At 45.0% G+C, this 13,005-nt stretch overlaps 1 protein-coding gene across 1 annotated transcript in view; it reads right to left on the reverse strand.

Annotated features, from left to right (window-relative positions):
- Window positions 1–594: 594 nt before the first annotated feature.
- The window catches only part of FOXO3 (forkhead box O3), a gene marked incomplete at its 5' end in the record, with an annotated part of 14,313 nt that continues 1,902 nt past the window's right edge, over window positions 595–13,005 (reverse strand). The window contains one exon of the mRNA XM_009696573.1: window positions 595–1,122. The remainder of the gene's footprint in view (window positions 1,123–13,005) is intronic.

Here is a 13,005-nt window from a genome sequence, read left to right on the forward strand (position 1 = left end):
CAAGGATATGTCCGAAACAAACAAAGAAAAAAAAGATCACTGATGCAGTAACACACCCTGCAATGACTGTGCCTCAACTCCCGGCGTTGCTACTGCAAGTCACCTGCTGATGCCCAGCCTCTATGCTTAGCTTTTCTGCGAAGTGGTGTATTTCCCTTATTTTTTGTTTTTTCAAACACATCTTTACAGGTGGCTACGTTCAACTTGTCTGCAACTCAATTTATAACTTCTTAGCAGCTCGCTGCAGCAGGACGGGCAGCCTCGCTAAGGCAGGAGGGGAGCCTGCTCCAGCGGGCAGCAAACGGGCTCCTGCCTTGGTGCAGATGCGGGCAACAGCACCCGCTGTCAGTTTGTCCTCACCAGCCAAGAGGCAAACTCACCGGCTTCCCTTGTTTTGCAATCAACCTCAGTTTGACGCTTATGGAAAACAGGGGTGTATCATTAATTTTAAGGAAAGAGTAAGAAACAAACAAGCCAACCCAACAAACAAACAGACCACACACATCACCTCTCTCTGGAATTCAGCCAGTTGATCGGTGTAACAAACGCTGTATATTCAGAAAACCCTGATGTTTGAGCAGTGTTGGGTTATGATCATTTCCTTGCACGTGTGCAGTACTTCGGATTCCCCAGGGAGAGAAAGCAAAAATGGTCAAAAATCTAAGGAAATCAAACTGGAGGTTGTAGGAGGGAGCATGGGCAGACAGGGAAAACCTCCAAAAAGAAAAGCCAACTTAAAACATCCCGTAAACCATTAATATATTGAAACACCACATACTCATTGACAAGTAACTACTGTAAAGGCTACACAGTGTGTTCTCAACAGGATGGTGCTGAACATTGTCTCCACAGTAGGTGCTTGGCCATCCCAGAAAAGGAAGATTTTGCATACTTCAGAATGAGTTCAATTCCCCAAAAAAAGAGGAAAAAGAAAAAAAAAAAAAAAAAAGAAAAAAAAAGGAGGATCTTCACTCCTGTAAGGGGCCTATTAACAGTCTGCTTTGTTAGGAAAATAATGCAGGGTTCACAAAGGTCGTAAGCTGTAAACAGTATCACTGTCCACTTGCTGACAGCAGATTTGGCAAAGGGTTCTCTCTCTACATCTCGTGTCAGTTTGAGGGCCTGGAGAGGAAGAAGAAAAAGAAGAAGAGACAGTGAGACTGTTGCATGTAGGAAAAAAACACAACAAAAAAAGGCAACCAAGCAAACCTCCAAACGCAACAGCAGCTTACACTGACAAGCAATTTTGATTTGTTTGCACCCAAAAGCTTCAAACTTATAGCAAGGAATAAGTTGCACTGTGAGCCTGCCTGAAAATGCTTCTCCTTTGCCAAGGTTTGAGTGTGCTTCTTTGCCGGCTTAGCTGCTCCCAAGCAGGAAAGAAAAAACCCTTTCTCCAAAGAAAAACAATGGCCAAGTCTGATTTACAGAAACCCAGTGCATCATCTGTTTCTTAAGCATCTTTCCAGGTGAAGCACAGAAGGAGCCTCCAGCTTTTCTTCATTTTTCATAATCACCCTTTCTCAGCATCACCAAAAGACTGGACAAATCTTCCATCAGCATTTGACATCGGCCACCACCCTTGAAGGACATCCAAAGGAGGCTGCTCAAGAGAAGCAACAAGGACCCACAAATTTGCATGCGGACTTTGGAGTTCTCCATTTTCCTGCTCATATGACACAGCCTCAACAGACAAGGTCTACGTGGCTTTAAAAACAGGGTTAGAGTCCAGCTTATTCTGTAGTCATTAAACTGCGCTGCAGTGAAAGATACCGGGAAGACACCTTGGATGCATGGAGATGACTCTGAAGGGACATGGTAAGTGGGTAAAACACTGAAAACAGCTGAACATTTCAACCAAGGGGGCCAAGGGGCCAGGTTTTTAATACTCAGTGGCTTAAAGACAAAGGTAGGCATCAAGTATGGTTTTGGAAAGTATGTACATTTAAACATTCCCATGAAATCCTTTCACGTCTTCAAAAGGCCCACTTGGTAGCCATCCACATTGCTGGACATGTAACTTCTGTCTCTGAAATGGGTTCTGAAACCAGGGCTTAGTCCCCCATGCCACTTACAACCCGTTGAGGATTTTCCCCGAGATGAATGATTGGTGATTTTCTTATATAGCGCAAGAACAAGGGGACTCTTGCTGAAACTAAAAAGCCATTTGAGTTGATTACAGGAATGTCTTTACTCTCAAAAGATCCTGGTATCGGGCACCTTCATGAAAAATGGTGGATTTAGAGGGACTGATGGATTAATCTGCAAGGGGGATCACTCAAAAGCTGTCACGAGATTACTCTCTATCACTGCCCCTCTCCTTTCTAAGGTGCCAGGCACTGATCCTATGATAACATTTTATTAAAATGACCTATTCTGATAATGCTAAATGATTGATGGAAATTTAATCATTTTGTCTCATGGTTATTAGAGCAACAGCATGACAGCTGCTCCCTGTGCCATTAGGGGAGAACTTCATTCAGCACAGCTTAGGAAGCAGACAGATTGTACGTTTCACCCAAACAAAATTTAGCTTTAGCCTTAATTATGTGGAGAGGTTTGGGGTAGACTGTTTTGTGAATAAAGGGATTTCCAACTGGATCAACATATTGATTTCTTCATTTTCAAACGGCAAATTAATGCTAGCTGTTCGTTAATGTGACTGCCTGGCAATGAGTCCATTTGGTAAGTATGTCCTGATGGCCGTAACAAGGTCAGCAGAAGATACCCAGACAAGCCTGGTAGCCCCCAGTAAAACCTGGCTAGTGGCTTGCATGCAACTCAAACAAGTGCATGCCCTTTTCTCTACTTCTCCTTAAAGCTTTATCACCAGAGGGGCTGGAAACGGGTGACTTCCCAAAGCACAACGTCACTCAAAGGCAAGGCTCGGGTCCCGCACGCCACAGCCCGGCAAGCCAGCTCGCTCTCATGCAGCCACCAGTTACACTGAGCATGGGTTTAACATCGCCACATGTCTTGCTGACAGTGAATGGAGCTATTAATTAAACGTAAACGAGTACAGAAACTCCCGATTAAGTACCAGAGTAGTGTTTAACATTTAAATTAAAAATGTATGTAAAATATTGGACTATGAAACAAAGTGACAAGAGAGAAAACTGGACGGCAGATGATGATGAGCATTATTTGCAGAAGTGGGACTGGATGGTATTTTTTCCTGAAGACACCTCTCCTTCAGACAGTGCCAACATTTCGGAGACAGAGGCACAGCTGAGGTGACTCATAGCAGAACCAAACCACGCGCCATTTTCACAGCTCTGTTTACATGGACTTCGCAAATGGATTAAAAAATGAAAAGAAGTAGATCAAAGTCTTAACCTGCCTGCCTTCAAATTACCCCATTAAAGCCTGTAATAGACCCACACACTCTCACTTTCTGTCTTGCCACAAAAAGCCCCTGTTAACCCTGAGTTAGTGGCCTGCTGCTTCATCGTAATGAAAACTGTATCAAGCAGGGAAGTAAGCACACCAGTTACATCTCAATTTATCAGCGGTCCTCAAACACAACTCTCCAATGTTCCTCTCTCCCTGCCCCTAACTATCTCCAGCTGCATCCTGAGGCACCACGTTTTCTCCCATTCCCGATGGCTGTGGGAAAAGCTCATCCCCTGGACTGTCATCCTGAATTTGCAGAGGCAGATGGGGTTTCTCCTCTGGTGAGCCAGGACAATGCTGTCCTCTAAGGGCAACACACAGCTCTCCAGGTAAAGTACTCCAGTCCCCACTTTATCCTTTTTCCTGGCCTTGACTATTGGGTTGTGTTTTGGGGGCTAAGAGCAACAAAAGTATAAGCACAGGGAGTGATGAAACAAATATTTAGAACAGAGGTCAAGGAGGGATACAAGAAAGGTGAAGTCTAGCAGGGCTAGTGGATTGGAGCTACATTTACTAACTTGCCACAGCAAAGGTGCAGAGTTCCCTCTTATACATGGCATGGTTTCTTGTTTCTTAGGCTGGGGGGAACTTCCAAAAAGGGCACTATTGAAAAATATCATCTGCCTGTCTTCCTAAGTCACTACTTGGAAAATTCAGTTCTCCCTTGAGAAGCTCCTCTGCCAAACCTGAAGGCCATTTTCAATCATCAGGGAGTGGAAAGAAAGGAGGAATTTTAGACCTTCTCCCAAAGTTTCTTAGACTTCCTCTTCTTAAGACTCTTCTGAAGAAAGTGAAGGCTTTGTTTGGAGTGCAGTCTTCACAACTGCATTGATACCTGGGCATGCACGCACTGAAAGCAGAGACAATTCCACTATGGCTGTTTTGACACCCTGGCTAGAGAAGGCTGGAACGAGATACATCTGATGGACAGAAGAATCCATAGCTCATGTTAGAAGAATCCATAGTCCTACAGCAAGCTATAGCCCATGCAAGCATATATGCATGTTGTTGGTGAAAACAATGACTTTAAAGCAGAAACAGAAAAAGTATTAAGCAAGCAGTGAGGAAGAACTCCTGCTTTGTCACATCCCACAGCCTCTTTCAACCCTAGATGCTAAATCTGTTTATCCTATTTGGTGGAAGACTGTAAAACAAAAAGCAAATATTTTCTGTATTTTCTAATTCTTTAGCTTGCAAGCAATTATTTGGGGACAACATGTTCCTTTCATCTGCCCTTTTCTCTGCCCTCCCATTCACTGCCTTGCTACTGACCAGTTACAAATGCTACTCTTTACACTGTGACCAAGCTGTTGGTTGTGATTTCCCTCCAGCAGCAACATTTCCTCACCTCTATCTCACATCATTCCACCACTTAACCAGATGGCCATCTCCCAAGCCCCACGCCAGCTCGTCAGGGCAGCTCTGAAGGATCATCTGCCGCCTGTTGCCTTCTCCCTTTGATTCCCAGCAGTGCCAATCACGCAGCACTGGAAATTTCTTCGAGTAGAAAGGTGATGTATCGACGCTCCCCAGAGCGAGGCATAGATAACGTGCACTGGTGGTAAGTTTATCAGTAAGCTAACATAACAATCAGCACATACAGTTTTCTATTAAAAGAAAAACTATGTGCTCCTTTACGTAATTATGGTATGAGAAACCGCACTACCAACACACATCTCTGTATGGCAGCCTACCAAGGACCTCCTGATCTGGCGGGAAGGCTTGTTGAGTGGATTGCATCTTGAAAAATATCACCACTTAGAGGTCTGTAAAACAAGTGTTTTCCCTGGGTACCCCTCTGTAACGACTCCCCAGGGACAGGAAATAGCACTAACTAATTTTACTGTCCAGAGACTTGGGATGCAAACATTTTGAAGGGAACTTGTGTCCTTTAGTGACAGATGTGCATCCGTTCTGGTGCCTCTGCCCCTTGATTTGTCATCAGCACCAGCAGTATAGCTTCTACTCCAAAACAGGGGTAGGCTCAAAAAAGCAAGACTTGACTACATGTGGTTACAAGTTAATATTCTGCCCAAGGTTTGACAGCTCGAGGCTGAAAAACACACAGTATTTGTTTAGAAACAAGTAAGGAAGATAACTACTGTGGTTAATCCTTCTATAATGGCAAAATAGCAGCATGAGATTTTTTGTTTAAGCAGAATAAAAATGAGGAATCCCGATGCCATGGCAGGTATGCCACAGTGACATCCTACAGGCTTAGCGTACACTGCTTAAGGATGGCTCTGTGCTGAGAGACAACGCTGAGGTTGGGTACGAAGCCCAAGGGGAAAAAAAGAGCTGGCAACTTAGTGCTTTCTTTTCCTGAACTTTCAGACATGTTGCAACTTCACTTTTTCTCTTTAAGTTCTACCTATAAAAATAGATCTTTTCCAGCTCGGAATTGGGGGCAGAGAGTGAGGGAGAAGGATGAAAAGAGGAAGAAGGCTGGCACAGAATGAAGACTTACGGGAGCTAAAAAGTCGCTGTGCTGGTATTTGCGCAGGCATATAAAGCACGAAAGTGTCTCTTTTCCCTCTGTTACTGCTCTTCCACTCCAAGAAACATTGCAAACCATAGCAGACAACCAAGTATTTTGGAAGTAAATGTAACTAAAGACAGCAGGTCATCCTCTCACCATCTATCAGCTGCCTGGAACAAAAGGCTTGCCTAGAACTGTAATGAGGTGCCACAACTATTGATACGCACATTATTCTGACATCCTACTTGTGTACCAAATCACAGAAAAGTCCAGGCTGGAAGGGACTCAGCATCATCTGGTCCAACCTTCTGCTGAATGCAGGGCCTTAGGTTAGGTTATTCAGGGCCCTGTCCAACCAAGTCTGGAATATTTCCAGCAAGGGAGAGTCCACCACTGCTCTGGGCAGTTCATTTTACCCTCAAAGGTGGGTAAGGTCCCTTCTACTCATTTTACAGATGAAAAGGAGACACCCAGAGAGAAATTGGTCCACTCGTGCTCACACACTTAAACGGAAAAGTAGATCAGAGTTTTCCGAATATATCAGGACATGACACTGAACAACCAAATTCACAGGGAATTCTGCACTTGCTTGCAAGAGAAGCAGGCACATGCAGGTTCCACAACTTATGTCACTCTGTTGTTGCCCATACAAGAAGAGCATATGCTGACACACTTGTTTTTACACCTACAGACATGTCAGTGTGCAATTATGCCAGTTTTTCAGCACAGGCACTGCCGATACCTAATTGCTGTTGAGAACCATCACATCTGGCTGGGCTCAATGCCCTGCCCCTTTTGTTCAGGGGCCCGAGGAGTGGGGTGGAAATCCTGCCGGTTATGGGTGACACTGCCATTTATTGAAAGACATCAGCCTGAGTGTTCAACACAGCACCTTTTAGGCAGGATGCTGCTGGACTAGAAGAGGAAGGCCAAAAATGCTTGCAAAATACATCTTCTGTTAGGCGTAAGGTACATCAGCTGGAATAACGGTGCTTTCTTTAGGCATTCAGGAGCACTGGGAAGAAGACCTCTACTGTGGATCAGAAAAGGATGGATAACTACTGCAACTCTGCAAGACCAGAGAAGGATTTTGTTTGCACTTTTGAATCTGAAGAATAAGAGAATTTACAGTAAAAGGAACCTGCACGGCTGGAAACATCCTGAATTATGGGTTTATAGTGCTATGGAAATGTGCTATGTACTCTTTATTCTGAATCTCCTCCCAGAGAATTTCTTTCTCTCTGCCAGGTAACAAGCCTATTTCAAAAGCATCCTCCCTGCTATGGAGTCTTCTCATTTTCCTCCGCAGTAAGTTGAAAATGACAGGCCAATAGTGCTCATACAGGTCACACAAAAGGATTCCACCATGTTGATATAAAGCAGGACATTCTCTATCATGACCTACAAGTGGCAGAAACAGCAAGAGAGGGAAGGTCTTTCCTCAAAACCAGATTTTCTCTAGAGTCGTATGAAATAAATTACCTATGAAAGCCAGGAGAAGCAGGCAATACAAGGGAAAAACAATGGGCAAGATACTCAGCTCAGCTGTAAAAGTACATAAACACAGGCCATTCTCCGTGGCATCATCTGGGAAAGGTGTTTTTTTTCCTGGAGTAACTGCAGAAAATTGTGGCTACACAGCGGTCTCCGTTAGCTGAGCTGCGTCTCCATCTGATTACTGCTCAGCAGATGTCCGCTCCACCGGACTCCAACGACTGCCACCGTGCGTGGTAATCTGAGTGGAAAAGCTGATTAAATAGCCCCCATAGACTGGGCCAGAGCAGAGCGTTCCCACCACCCAGCTGCAGGTACCTGATTTAATGGGGTCAGTGTCCCCACAGACCGTATGGGACTCAATCGGGGACAGTGCTGATAGGAGCATCCTGCTGGAAACACTCCACCGGTGTCACTGGGAGCCCAGGTTGGTGTTGCATGAGCATCCTTCCTTCATCCGCCCTCCCCAGGCCAGGAGAGAAAGGCCAGCTATTTACGTACAGTGGTACTCAAATATGTGCACTCCTGCTGCCTACGCTATACCTGTGGTTTTTGGCTGTCATCAACACAAGACTTAAACCTCTCCGCCTGTCAGTTCATCACTTTGGCTGAGTGCTGAATTGCTATGAAAAAAGATCTCAACCTCTCCTCAGCTGCATGACGCTATGTTTCTAAAAAGGATCTCTTATTACGCACTGCTTCAAGAAAATATGTTTTTAGGGGGGGCTATTTAAAAGTCTGGCTCAAAAGAAGGAAAGAAAAAAGAAAAACCACCTGTAACCATCCCAGCTATCAGGCAACAGCGTGTCTAGGGACCAACACTGATCTGCAGCTCTAAACAATCATTACGGCTCATTCACATGAAAAAGACGATTTGTGAAGACTCATTCTGTAATAAAACCTGCGTGCTGCCAATCCAGGGAGGAAAGCACTAGGGAGACCAGTTGATGCAGGCTGTTCTAAAAATATCAGTTTGTGCTGTCATCTGGTGAGAGTATGTCATCCTGTAATCTTGGCATCTGCAGGGACAGCAAGTTTCTGCCTAATTATTGCTGCTGAATCACATGACAAAGCATGAGGTACTAAAAAATATATCTATATAAAACCCCAACAGAAGAACACCCAAGCCACAGGATCAGACCACTGTCCTGGCTTCAGCTGCTGTATACTCACAACACAAGCCTGCGGAGGCAATCCTGGTTTTTACAGATCTTTTTCCTGGATTAATAAAACCCTGAAACATAAACTCAGATTAAAAAACCAAAACAAAACCAAAAAGTCCTACTCCCAGAAGGCGCGAGTGATTCATTGTGTTTGTGTCAGCTCCTGCTGCCTTCACACGGCAAAAGCCACAGCGTTCCCGCCAGTGTAGGACCGGCCCCTGTGTGCAAGGGGCTCTGAGGGGCACCACAGCCAGTGGGACTGCACGGGGAGTAGCCCCAGCAGAGTTTGCCTGGCTTTCCCCTCTTCTCCTCCCCAGTGGCCACAAGCTCTGAGTTTGCTCCCGTGCCACTGGTGTGTGCCCGGGGAGCAAAGAGCCTGCTTGGGGCAGGTCCTCCTTGGAGTTAATGGGATCCCTGTTCCCAGAGAAATACATTTTCTACATAGGTATTTTTGTTCCAAGACTAAACCTGGTGCACGTGATCTTCAGCTAGTCACAAAACCACCCTTCAAAACTTGGGCTGGCTGAAACAACACTTAAATGTTAGAAGCGCGCCACTGCCTTAACCACTAACCTGTGAGAAATGGAACAGAAGAATTTGCTGCTCTTGAGTTTCCTTTAGATTTTTCAAAGGCAGCCAGCCCCTTCTTGGTTTCATGTAAGAAACCTGCCAGCCCTATCCCGAAGACCTCATTTTTGAAAATATGAGAGGAGGAAGTGCAGTTATGGTCCTGAGGCAGCCAGCGTCCTCAGGCAAAAGGTCCACCAATTCTGCTTTCCACATTTCAGCGTTCATGAGCAGAAGATTCCTAGTAAAGAACAAAATTAATCTTCCTCGTGGCATATTGTCCAGAGCTCTCTGATTCAAAACTCCATCCAAATTGAGACCTTTTACTATCTACATCAACTTTTAAGATGGTGTTGTAGTGAACAGTAAGTCATCCTCAGACCTATACATTCATCTTTGGTATGAATTTCACCCAGAAACAGGTTGAATGCCAATTAACAAATCAGCAAGCAGTCCAAACGGATACGGACTAATGAAACACCAACAGGCATTTCATCACATTTCCTAGGATTTTGCTTTATCAGAAATGTTAATAACCAAATTGTATGAACGTTACATGACGTTGCTATTAGCAGACTGTGCACTCTGCACTGAGATGACGTGGGACCTAGATGATGCTAGGGCAAAATGAGTAAATTTAACTGATCTGTCAAGTATTTTACCTGTAATTTTCGAAAAAGTCAATGTGACTCCAGTACAGCTCTGTTACAGAGCCCAGAGGCATCCTGCTAAACAGCACATTGAAATCTCTCTCAGAAGATGCAGCTAGATGAGTTTTTCAGAGGGTAAAACCAGCTCAAGAAGTTCCTGCTCTGCTTGCCATCCTCCACCCCCTGCCCAAGCCCTGCCAGTATCACTGCCTGCACAGCACTGTTGTGAACCAGATCAATGACACAATCCAGGTAAAAACAACTTCTTGGATGGGTTTTGATGCTGGAGGAAACGTTTGCCCAAGTGGTAGCTGATCACCAGCTCCTGACCTTCCAGGCAGCAGTAAATGTCCCAGTCTCCCCTGATGGCCCGTTCAGGACTACTCTTTGGCAAATGCCAAGTCCCTTGGGACCTGCCAGATGAGAAGGACCATGGAGCAAAGTGCAGAGTTGTGGGAATCCCAGGCTGAGAGAGGACCCATTAATTTCAAAATAACAGGTATTCTAGAGACAGGCAAGGGAATAGTGATGTCTTTATTTATTGATAAACAAGCTGAAAAACCAAGGTGAAGATTATCTGAGTGGGTGGAGTGCATATCCAGTGCTCTTGGGAAGCAGGCAGAGAGAGAGGAACAGAGGCCCCAGCCAGCTTAAGAGGGGAAAATTATGGCTGAGTGAATAAAGCAAGAAAAAAGCATATTGATTTTCTCCTTTCCTTCCTGTAAGAGAAAAAAAACAAAACAAACCCAAACTCATTTATACGCCTCAATGAGGGCCCTCTGAAAGGCTGGGCATGGCCAACCTCACAGGCACAGGGCCAGCACGGTGCAATCAGGCTCTCTCCAGGGACGGTGCACAGGTTTGTGTGCAGCAAACGTGCACAGCCTCTAAACCTGCAACGGTGGCATCTTCTGCATGGGTTTTTTACTTCCCCTGTGAAGAAACTGTAGTTGATTTTCTTCCAAAGTAAACCCCCCTCTATACCTAGAGTATGTATAAACTAAATACCTATGTATTTGGCTTCTTTCTTTTCTTCCTGAAAACCGACTCCAATGTTTCTCTTATTTTTCATAGAAAACACAGCACTCACTATTGCCAGGTATGCCAATAATCCATTGTAACTGCTTCTGCCTGCCTGCAAAACACACCTGGCCACCCTCATGACACAGATCTAGCATGAGCAAGCGCCAGGCTGTTCTGCTGAAAGCATTCCCCAGTCTGCAAGCCTGTAAAGATTCATTACCGAGGTCACAAACATTCCAGAGAGAAGATTTTAATTCAAGGGTCCCTATTGCTACAGCAAAATGAAGAAGTAACTGAGAAAGCAATTCAGAACGATTGCATCCGATGTCATGTGAGGAGACCCTATCAAAATATGAGATGCTCACAGGGAGGCAAACTCAAACAGTGCTGCTTAACAGACGAGGAAGGGTGCATGATGAACCAGCTCAGCAGAAATCATCTGCGCTTGCACCTGATACTGGAAGCACCCTGCAGCAGCCGGTCCACTTCTCAGAGAGAGGAAAAAGATGACTGGACAGTAATCCGCCAAGGAAAGCTGTCTTGTTAATAGATCTGTCCTCTGCAATGAGACTCTGCTCACACAGATGTGTCAGATCCTTTATTCGGAGGGAGTAGCCTGAAAAAGATCATGGTGGCTATGCTTTCCGCGAACAGCCCAGGCTGGGGCGAAGAGGCAGAGGCAAGCATCGGTGAGGAGATGGCATGGTGTGCCTCCTCCATGCTGCCTACGCAGGTCTCCCCGCAGGCAGCTTCAACCTATACACAGCAAACGAAGCTATGAAAGCAGGAGGGTGCCCTAGTCGCCTCTGTCAAGCAAAGCTGTCAATAACAACTATTTTTTAGCACATTGTACTGTTGATGTTTCACAGTGATAAAGTTCCTACAGCCTGGGTTTTTTTTAATCTCATGCAAAAAGCATTTTTAAATCCAAACAGCTCATGCACCTGGAGGAAGAGAGTACTGGTCGGTAAGCGTGACCTTCTGCAAATTTTTCCTTCCTGGTTCATGAGTCAATGCTTTCCCCCGCACCCCCCCCACCCCTGCCCCTTCCCTTTCTTAAATTCTCCAGCACTGGAACTGAAGGAAAACCACAATTCAGCTATGGCCCTGGCATTGCCAAGCTGCCGCCTTGTGTTGGGTCAGCAGGACATGATGTCCTCTACACCCCACCTCTGCAGCCCGTCTCCTGGCCATGCACTGCAACGTTCTCACTTTGAGCAAGAAGATGTGAAAGAGGCAGAGGAAATCCTCTCACTGACACAGAAAGGACTGTGCAAACCAACTGCTCCAGCGGAGCGAGGCACCTTTGCAGAACAGCCGAAAGGAGAACTCCTGTGCAGTCTTGCTCTCTCTCACAGACAGCAGATCACAGCTCACATCACCTGCTCACCTACTGCAAAGCTTCCCTTTCAACATCTAACTGTGAAACAGAGAATGAAAACACAATTAAAGATGAAGGGCAAATTATGCACTGTAAAGTCAAATAACACTGACTCCTTCTTTCCATCCTTCACCTAGAAAATAAAGAAGCTGGAAGTAAACTGCAAACTGAATCAATGCCTCGTTTAACCTCACCACTGGGACACTCTATGTACTATTCTGAAGTTAACAGAACACTGACAATAAGTTATAGCTAACTATATATTGAAATCTACTCCCTTATACTAATAAATAAACAAAGGAGAAAGGGCACTTTGTGTGGCACCTACTCCATGAGTCAGTGAATACGTACGTGTGCGCAGGCAGAGGTATGGGCAGAAGCCTGCAGAATCACAAAAGAATGACAGAAATAATGTTTACAAGTTCAAATGCCCCCAGCTCTGGAAAAGAAGCAATGGAAAAAACCTGCATCAATTCGGAAAAAATTTATCTGAAGAGGCTAACATTTGGAAAGCACGTATCTCAGAACCCAAACCTACAGATAATCTGTTCGTGGATTCCAAAAGAAAATGATACCCATCCCAGTCTGGGCGGGGACACACACCAAAAATTTTTGCATATTTAAAACACTAAACCCAGGACATTCCCAGGACCAGGACCCCACGTTTGCTATTTCAATATAAAATTCCTCCATTTGCTACACTTTTTTTTTTTTTTTTGCCAAGAAATACAATTTTTAAAAAACCCAAACAACTTTGCTAGCATTGCTGTACCACAGCAGCAGTACAACTCTAATTCACTCTAGATCTCTCACACACCCCCAGTCCTCAGTGTGTGCACTGATCGTGCAAAGACG

This window comes from Cariama cristata, unplaced genomic scaffold (genome assembly GCF_000690535.1).
Source record: "Cariama cristata isolate BGI_N322 unplaced genomic scaffold, ASM69053v1 scaffold21703, whole genome shotgun sequence".
Lineage (NCBI taxonomy): Eukaryota > Metazoa > Chordata > Aves > Cariamiformes > Cariamidae > Cariama > Cariama cristata.